The sequence below is a fragment of the Gossypium hirsutum genome, chromosome A12 (assembly GCF_007990345.1).
Source record: "Gossypium hirsutum isolate 1008001.06 chromosome A12, Gossypium_hirsutum_v2.1, whole genome shotgun sequence".
Taxonomy (NCBI): domain Eukaryota; kingdom Viridiplantae; phylum Streptophyta; class Magnoliopsida; order Malvales; family Malvaceae; genus Gossypium; species Gossypium hirsutum.
In genome coordinates, this window is record NC_053435.1 from 58,052,749 (window position 1) to 58,063,295 (window position 10,547).

At 38.3% G+C, this 10,547-nt stretch overlaps 1 non-coding gene across 1 annotated transcript; it reads right to left on the minus strand.

The window, feature by feature from the left end:
• Positions 1-530: 530 nt before the first annotated feature.
• Positions 531-637, minus strand: LOC121211920 (small nucleolar RNA R71). The gene has a single exon (XR_005907136.1). It is a non-coding gene; the product is annotated as a small nucleolar RNA R71 (small nucleolar RNA).
• Positions 638-10,547: the final 9,910 nt, after the last annotated feature.

Genomic DNA, 10,547 nt, shown 5'->3' on the forward strand with positions numbered 1-10,547 from the left:
GAGATGTATCGCATAGTTCGCAGAAATTGAAGAGAAATAAGGCAAAGCTTACGATACACAGAGGAAGAGCAAAAGGACAATACTTAACCACAACCGAGGAGATGGCTGAAATCCAAGAAAACTCGCTACCTCCTGCAATTGCTGCTAATCAGAATCCTGCTCCACTTACTATGTATGATTATGCTAAACCATCTTTAACAGGAACTGAATCGAGCATAGTTAGGCCTGCTGTTGCTGCAAATAATTTTGAACGAAAACCTAACACTATTCAAATGATCCAACAGTTTGTTCAGTTTGATAGTTTGTAGGACGAGGATCCCAACGCTTACTTGGCAAATTTCTTAGAGTTTTGCGACACTTTTAAAATCAATGGCGTTTCTGACGATGCCATTCGCCTTCGGTTGTTTCCTTTTTCGTTGAGGAATAAGGCTAAACAATGGTTGAACTCGTTACCACGAGGGTTAATCACTACTTGGGAACAAATGATCGAAAAGTTTTTATTAAAATATTTTCCGCCGGCTAAAACAACCAAATTACGTAATGATATCTCCTCTTTTGTGCAGATGGATTTAGAAATACTCTACGATGCATGGGAGAGATACAAGGATCTGTTGAGAAGGTGCCCTCACCATGGGTTACCACTTTGGGTACATTTCAAACGTTTCACAATGGCTTGAATCCTTCGACTCGACAGATGATCGACGCAGCCGCTGGTGGAACTATCAATAATAAGACACCTAGGGATACTTATGAATTTATAGAAGAGATGTCACTGAATAATTATCAATGGCAAGTCATGAGGACAAAGCCAACAAAAACAGTCGGCGTTTTTAACATCGATTCAGTCACCATGCTCTCTAATCAGGTAGAACTTTTGAATAGAAAAATTGACGGTTTTCTTGGTTCTTGACAGGTTCACCCAACAATGCAGTGCGAAGCAAGTGGAGGTGGATCAAGCAATTCAGAATACCAACCCTATGGCCACAACATAGAGAACGAGTAGTTAAATTACATGGGTAATAATCCTCGATCTCAAAATAATCCTTATAGTAACACTTACAATGTAGGTTGGAGGAACCACCCAAATTTCTCATGGGGAGGCCAAGGGAATCAGAGACCACAACCTCCAGGCTTCCAACAACCACCCTACCAACAAGAGAAAAAGTCGAACCTTGAGGAGATGCTAACAAAATTCATCTCGGTGTCAGAAACTCATTTTCAGAATACCGAGATAACACTTAAGAATCAACAAGCATCGATTCAAGGGCTCAAAACTTAGATAGGTCAGCTCGCTAAATTGATATCTGAACAACCACAAGATAGCCTGCCGAGTAACACTAAATCTAACCCAAGGGAGCAACTCAATGTGATTACCATTCAAGATGAGGAAGGGTTAGTTGCACCTAAACCAGAACCGAGGCAAGAAACTGTGGTAAGTAAAGGTAAAGGTGAGGTGGACCACAATGACCAGAAAACGGTAAGTAAAGAGTACAAACCTCGTGTTCCATATCCCAACGCAACAAGGTAAGACCGCACAGATGAACAATTCGGTAAATTCCTTAAATTATTAAAGAAGTTACATATTAACTTACCATTTATTGAAGCTCTTTCGCAAATGCCAAATGCAGTCAAATTCCTAAAGGAACTTTTAACAAATAAGTAGAAGTTGGATAAGGCGTTACATGTAGAGCTAAATGCGGTTTGCTCAGCCATACTGCAGAATAACCTGGCCAACAAATTAAAAGATCCAAGGAGTTTTACAATTCCCTGTTTAATTGGTAGCCTAGATGTTAATAATGCTTTGGCTGATTTAGGGGCTAGTATTAATGTTATGCCTTACAAAATGTTTAAGCAACTAGGTCTTAGGAAACCCCGAAAAACTAGGATGAGTATTCAATTAGCCGATAAAACAATCAGATTTCCTAGGGGGATTATTGAAGATGTACTCATTAAAATTGTCAAATTTATATTCCCAGTTGATTTCGTTGTTTTAGACATAGAGGAGGATAGTAACGTTCCTTTAATTTTAGGAGGCCCTTTTTAGCAACCGCTAAAATAATAATTGTTGTTGGCACAGGTGAACTCACACTTCATGTGGGAGACAAAATAATCACCCTTCAAGCTCGTAATATGAGTAACACATCAAAACTTGAAGGTCGTTGTATAAATCATTCTACTAAAACTGACCATGTGGTGCAACCTACTTTGTAGGAAATAAGTTCGAAGAACCTACATGAGTCATGTTCAAACAACAACAAAGGACCTCTCTATGAGGAAGGAAGGCTACAAATCGAGGAACTAGATGAATGGCGGGTACATAAATCGAGGACACACGATAAACCAAAACCACGCCATGACGATTTTAATGTCGCACCAAATCAACTTAAGGTTGGAGACAAAGTACTACTAGATGCAACAGACCCTCGCATTGCGACTTCTGAACCTAACGGAGCAATCCCTCTTACGGTACTCAATATTTTCCCATATGGTACAGTCAAGGTAATTCATCCCAAATTCGAAACTTTTAAGGTAAATAGTACTCGTCTTAAACCTTATGTAGATAAAATTGATAGCAGGGATGAGGAATGTAAACTCATTGCACCACCATGACCATGTACCAGAAAGGTAAGTCGATCTTAAACTATAAATAAGCACTTCTCGGGAGGCAACTCGAGCACTAACGATGATAACTTCTTTAAAAATTTTAGTTTTAACATCTAATCACTAACTAAGTTATTGAAACACAGGTTCTCTAATCCTACGGCAGGGCACACGGGCGTGCCTTAGGCCGTGCCCTCACCACGAGAGGAGACACGACCGTGTGTTACGGCCATGTGAAAATAGGGTAAAATTTTTCCTTAGCACGGGATGCGGTAAGTGGCCACAGCCGTTCGACGTGGTCGTGGGCGAGTCTGTCAAACCAACACGGACGTGCGACACATGGCTTTAATTGTCTCGAGGCATAAGCTATAACTTTGCCTTCCTGCATCAAAACATAGCCCAAACCATTTAAAGATGCATCACTATAAGTAACAAATTCTTCACCCGATTCTGGCTGAACTAGTACTGGAGCTTCGGTTAAAAGGGCTTTCAACTGATCAAAGCTTTTCTGGCACTTTTCTGACCACTCGAACTTAACAACTTTCTGCAATAGATTTGTCATTGGGGTTGCAATCATAGAGAAACCTTTCACGAATCATTTATAATAACTAGCAAGTCCTAGAAAACTTCGAAGTTCAGAAACATTCCTCGAGGTTTCAAATCAAGTATAGCTGAAATTTTGCTCGGATCAACCCGAATACCTGAGGCTGATATAACATGGCCCAGAAAACTGACTTCACTTAACCAAAACTCACATTTATTGAACTTCGTATACAACTGCTTATCTCGCAGAGTCTGTAGCACAAGTCTCAAATGTTTAGCATGTTCAGTTTCATCACGGGAGTAGATCAGAATATCATCTATGAACACAACCACAAAAACCAATCTAGATACGATCTGAAGATTCGATTCATCAAATCCATAAAAACAACAGGTGCATTAGTAAGTCCGAAAGGCATAACCAAAAAGTCGTAGTGTCCGTACCTTGTTCAAAAAGCAGTCTTTGGCACGTCGGAGTCTTTAACTCGCAACTGATAGTAGCCTGATCTCAAATCTATCTTTGAAAACACTGTAGCCCCTTTCAGTTGATCAAACAGATCATCAATCCGTGGCAACGGAGACTTATTCTTTATAGTCACCTTATTGAGCTGTCTATAATCAATAAACATTCCCATAGGTCTATCTTTCTTTTTCGCAAACAGTACAGGTGCACCCCAAGGAGAGAAACTCGGTCGCGCAAAACCTCTATCTGTCAACTCTTGCAACTGAGCTTTTGGCACATGATATTCGCGACAGGTTTTAAAGATTTATAATTAATCGTTCTTGAAACTAACTATTATCACAATGAAGGCAAGTGTACCTATTAAACAGTAGTATACCTTTAGCAAGACCAGATTGTCGAACCCAAAGGAACGAAGAGTACTAGTAATTACTTCTTTTTTATTATCTAACCTAAAAATTAAGGGATTTGTTTATCTAAACTAGTTAACTAAACTAAGAGTGCACAGAGAGAAAATTGGGAAAAAGCTTTTGGGAAAACTTGATTGATTAAGACAATACCCAAGGAAAAATCCACCTAGACTTCACTTGTTATTTGACTATGAATCAGACAATTTATTTATTTGAAATCCTTAAGTTATATTATTATCTCTCTCGAGACTATTAACGTCTAACCTTAGGTTGATTAATTGAAATCTCTTTCTAATTAATGCCCTAGTGCTGCATTAACTCGATCTATGGATCCTCTTATTAGGTTTCACCTTAATCCGGCAGAATCTTATCACCCTATCTCTAGGCGTGCAATCGAATTGCTTAATTATGAAAAATTTACTCTTAGACAGGGTCTATTCCTCCTCTGAATAAGAGCATTAACTAGAATCAATATCCTGGAATATTAAAACAAGAATTAAGAACACATAATTAATAACAAGTCAAATATTTATCATACAATTTAGATAATAATAACAAGATCCGTCTTAGGTTTTATTCCCCTTAGGTATTTAGGGGTTTTAGTTCATAATTATAAAATAAAAAATCTTAGAAGAATAATGAATACAAAACATAAAGAAAACCCAAAACCCTTGAATGGAAATTGAAGGGAGATCTTCAGTCTTGAAAATGAATCTGTCTTATGAGATGGACCAATCGGCTTCCTTTAAGTAATTCCTTGCCTCCTACTCCATGTGTCCCTTCTAAATGCCTCCTCAGGTGTTTAAATAGGCTTTAGAATGCCTAAGAGCCCTCAAAAGTGGCCTTTTCCGAATAGGACTATACTTGGGCTCAGTAAGGACACACCCGTGTGCGATTACTCCAGCCCGTGGTCAAGGCTGTTAATAGGTACGGGTGTTTAGTCTACATGTGTAAATCGTGCTTCGATCCTGCCAAATGGACACGGCCGTGTGCCATGCCCGTGTGAGGAAGTCCAAGTCGTGTTGATTTCCCACGTGGGCCCATTTTCTCCGTTTTTAGCTCGTTTCTCGCTCTTTTTACTCTTCTATGCTCACCTAAGTATAAAACATGAAATTAAAGAATTAGAAGCATCGAATTCACCAAATCTAAGGAGAATTCATCCATAAATGTGCGAAGCATGGGATAAAAATATGTATAAATTACAGTTTATCAAATACCCCCACACTTGAGCGTTTGCTTGTCCTCAAGCAAAATCCTCAACTCACAATGAAAATAAATTCTTTTCAATTTATAATCCCTGTCAATAATATCTCAAAATAATCCCTAAGTGATCATACATTGAAAATTCAACTAAAAGTACATCAAAGTTTCAACATTCCAAGTTCAGCATTTTATCATGAAAACATAGGTGTCCCCCCTCATCTAAATAATCACCTTTGATTAAAATATCACAGAGTTTAACATCTTCACTAAAGGTTCACTCAAATCACTCGAGGTGTTTAAGGGCATCAAATAAAGCACTCATTAGTCAATATGAAAAGTTATTACCATAGGCTTGCTTGAAAATCAAATCTCCACCACTATATATTAAGATGACACACCAATCAAAAAGGTCTTTAGAGGGTTGTAGTGTGGCTTTGGTTAGAGGGTGTGGTCACAAGCTGAAAGAAAATTTTAGAATCGAGATTGAATTGAAAAATTACCTACCTAGAAAAATAACTAGTCATCAGTTGAATACAAGTGAGCTTCTTCTCAGTTGAATAACTAGTCATCAGTTGAAAAATTACTACTAAAATGTATGTAAGTATTGTATTTTTTTCACAAGATAAATAGCATAGAACTTTTAAGAATAAAACATAGCTAAGCAATTAATTCAAATCAAATCTCGACAAAAATAGGGATCAAATTAGGGGATTTCAACAATAATGAGTTATGGGTTAATATTGAGGGTAAATCGATTAATGGCTTGTTAGGCTCAAAGGGGTTTACTAAGTGTTAATTATGAAGGTAGACTTTTGTGGAGTGAGTGGGTTAAACTTAAGTGCCTTTATCATCTCGACATATCAAATCAAATGCTGTGGTCTTGACATGCATAATCAAGCAAGTTCCCGAATAACAAATCTATACTGATATACTCAAAGCAACAATAAAAGTGAGATGAAAGAAATAGATGCTCTAAAGGCTCAAGATCTCACAAAAATTACGGCTTTTGGATGTTTAAACCTGTGAATTTCAATTCAAAGTGATACCTAAACTTGGGAAAAATAACCTAAAAGTTTTAAATTCTCAAAAATCAACTCATCATGCTTGATTCTCTAATGTCTTAAAGTTTAAACGATCAATGCATAAATGCCTATGTATTAATTCAAGACATATCAATAAAAATCATAACTTAATTAGAATTCATTCTAATAGTGGTATGAGAAGATCACATGAGAACGAGACAAAATTCAGGGATTTCTGATAATGATATAAAAGACCCCCTCACACTGAAGATGTACATTGCACTCAATGTACAAAGTTAGATTCATGATGATATAGATATAAGATCATAAGATAAGGAGAGAAGTGAAATTTCCTAAATCATGGGACTCCTTGAAATGGAGTTATGGAGAATAATCGACCAAAGGAAATGATAAGATTGGAGGAGGATACTCCGATGGTGGTAGAGGTTGGGTTCCACAACCACATTGTCCATCGAAGAGGTTATCGTAGTGGTCGGGCAGGACATGGCAGTCGTGGAGAACCTTTTCCAATGGAGTGTCATGTTCCTAAGTGATGGTGAGCTTTGGCGCTCTTAATAACTGTGATAAAATCAAGAACTTTTTTAGGAGATAAATAGGGGTAGAAATACTTGTAAAGAAATAGCCGAAAGCATAATTTGTTCAATATAAATTATAAAACCTAAATAATAAAAATAAGCTTAAAGAGGAATAAAATAAAAAATAGTCTTAAAATGATAAAAGTAAAAACATAAAAAATAATAATAAATAAAAGTTTTTAAACATCTTCATCGCTAGATGGTTCGCGGGGTGGGGGTAGCGATAAGATGTGGAAGTGCTGACAAATCTGATGTAGAGTTGCATCAATGTGATCAAAGCATTGAAAACATTGCTGCTCAAATCGTGTAAGGCACTCAGAGATGGCAGACAGTGAAGCCACCGCATGAACTGGACGATGAGGGGGTGGTGGCTGAGTCGGAGGGTCCTTCTGACGTGGAGGGACATCATCAGTAATGTCCTCTGGGTCCTCCTCCTCGGTGGACTGGATGAGGCAGTACTGAGGAGGGTAAGTGCCACGTCATTTCTCGATCATCCTCATATGTAGCATGCTCGAGATACCCTATGGGGATATCTGGCCGATGAGAGTGAAGGAGGACGATTGTGCCACTGTGTTGAGGAGCCCAAAGTGCTGAGCCAATTGAGTCACATATGGCCCGATATAGATGACTCTTCTCCTGTGTTGCTCCATCTGATAGTGGATGGCGAGGGCAATGAAGTAGGCAAGGTTGAAAACATACCGTTCGCCATGCTCTACAAGAAATAGGCTTCGTGAGTGTTAACAATGCCGGTGCTCTCTCGTCGTCCAGTCAGAGTGTGGGCCAAGATGGCGTGTAGGTATCGCAGGGATGGGGTGAGGGCAGATGCCTTAGAGCGACTAGGATCATAGGTGGCCAAGACAGGGACGAGGTCCTTCAATGGATGTGGTGATGGAGAGTGTCGAGTACATTATCGTCCATGAACTCCTTCTTGTATAGCCCAAGTGCAATCCCAAACTCCAGTATGCTCAACTGGCGCACTAGACCATCAAGGCGAAACTGGACCGTTCTAGGATCATCGAAGTTTGTCATGACGATTTGAAGATGGAAGGTCGAGCAGAGTTCCATTGTGAGCTCGAGGTATGTTGGCTTGATGATCTCAAAGAAGAGCCCTCATGGTTCAGTCGTCAGAAGGGCTCGGACTGCGTTAGCCATCTAAATTTGTTCAAGCGCGGCCCAGTCAATGCAACGGCCCACACCTAGGGGTCGAGCCCATAATATTTGAAATAACTCCTCTTGGGGTTCTAAGAGAAACTGAAGAAAAGGGTGTCTGATCTCCGCGGTAGGACCCGAGGATGACGTTTGTCCTTTCCTTTTCTTGGAAGTGGGGACAGTGGTTTTCTTACCACGATTTGACATGATGTATTTGTAAGACAAACGAAGAATATAACATAAACTAACCAAATCAAGAAGTAATCATGAATGTAGTTAAGTTAACCAATCTAACCAACTGAACAATACTCAGCAGTTTAATCTAGATAATAGAAGTTTATATAGCAAATGACGTAAGAAAAGCATGATTATTTTCATCATGAAATGAATGAAATAGACTCTATGGGAGCACAAGAAAGAAAAAATGTACCAGAAAGCATTGACTAATAATGGCAAAGACTAAAAGCATATTTCTATAGTGAGAACTATGAATATTCATAAAAAATTAGCCAAATAACACCATAAGAATCATAAAATTAGTAAAAGAGATGAAGAAAATAGAGATAAAAGAGTAAACAAACGCAATATATTGGTGGAGGGAGGAGCTTGGGTCGTCTGAGGAGAGCTATCAGCTAGCCACGGGCGTGGGGGTGGGGGCTTGTGAAGTTGTAGCGGCTAGGGTTAGGGATTTTAAGGAAGGGGATGATGAATAGTGAGGGGTTTATATAGATTTTGGGGCACACGGCCGTGGGGCACGCCCGTGTGTCCTAATTATTGCCCGTGTGCTTCGCAATTGTTCAAATTTGGGCACGTTTGAAACTGCACACGCCCGTGCTCTTTTGGCGTGTTAGTGCACACAGCCGTGTCGCACGACCGTGTCCAACTTCGTTCGCTTCTCCCATGCCCGTGGTCTTATGCGCACGCCCATGTTGTTTTATCAGTCTTGAGCATGGGTGGTGGGCACAGACGTGTCGCATGCTCGTTCTAAATTCTCAGTTTCAACCATGGTTTCTAGACACGGGCGTGGCATTAATTCAATACCAAACTCTACCTCCCGAATAGGTGGCAAACCCGGTAATTCTTCAAGAAACACATCCAAATAGTCGCACACAACAGGTACTGATTCAATGTTTCTTTCGGCCAGTTTACTATCAAGCACATATGCAAAGTAAGTTTTGTAGCCTTTTCTCACATATTTTTGAGCTAACATCGAAGAAATCATTGCTGGTAACCCATTCAGATCATTAGATTCAATCCAAATAATCTCATCATTCTGGCACCGTAAATCAATAGTATTTCTTTTACAATTTACAATAGTATCATGCAAAGTCAACCAGTCCATACCTAAAATTATGTCGAACTCATCAAATAGCAACAACATCAAATCAGCCAGAAAGCATGAATTGCGAACCATAAAAGGACAATTCTTACACACTTTGTCAACCATAACACACCGACCCAAGGGGTTTGACACTCTAATCACAAACTCAATAGACTCAACAGGTAAAGTCTTACTGAATACTAATGTTTCACACATATAAAATTTTATTTTATTATTATTTTGAGGTTCATGATATGATTGCATGATTGTGTGAAAATTTCGTGATGAAATTTTATGCATAAAGTGCTTAAGTTGAGATTAGGGACTAAATCGAATAATTTGCAAAACTTGCTTTATAGAAGTTTTTAGTATGAAATTGTTTTGGAATATTAATTAGGAGGGTTTAAATAGGTCATGGAGAAAATAGGACAGGTAGATTATATTTATGAATAGTGAAAGGTCAGGTAAGAAAGAAGGTAAGTGAGTAAAGAAGAAGGTAGAAAATGAGAAGTAAAGAAAGTTTATGAGGCTAGGTGACATTATGTATAATTATTCATTATGTTGAATGTTGTAATTTATTTGCTTGTAAGCTTACTAAGCCTAGTGCTTACTCTCTTTATTTTTTTTCTTTTATAGTTTTTATCAAGCCACTCAGGGATCGAAAGAAATGTCGGAGACCCAATCACACTATCGAAGAAATCACATTGGTATAGTTAGACGTTTCGTTTTGTGTATGGCATGTATAGGAACTTGGTTTCTTTTGATATGATATGATCAATGAATGATGTGTAAATACTTACTAGTGATTAGCTAATAGAGTGGCTAATGATATACATGTTTAATAGTATGTATGATTAAGTAGTAACTATCACATGAAAACTAAGAAAAATGTGAAAGTAACTTAAAAACAGATTCAAGTATCAGAAATAACGGGATTTTGAAAAATCACAAGAAATTGTAGAGACATGGGTTGATGGTGAATAATACATGAAATTAAAGCTCGTTGTGTCTATTTTCATATGGAATAACCAAAATAGGTAAAGGTTTTGTATTTTATAGGGTATTTGAGTTTTGGTGAAATAGGGCCAGAGCGATTTTTGGATCCCCTGTTCCAACTTTGGAAATTCACCATAAATTTTACAAAAATAATTAGGTGGTGTACTTTATATGGTTAGATAGAAACAAATGGTATAGTCATATGATTTTTTTACAGAGAGAAAAGTGGTTCGTAGTAAGTAGAGGCCA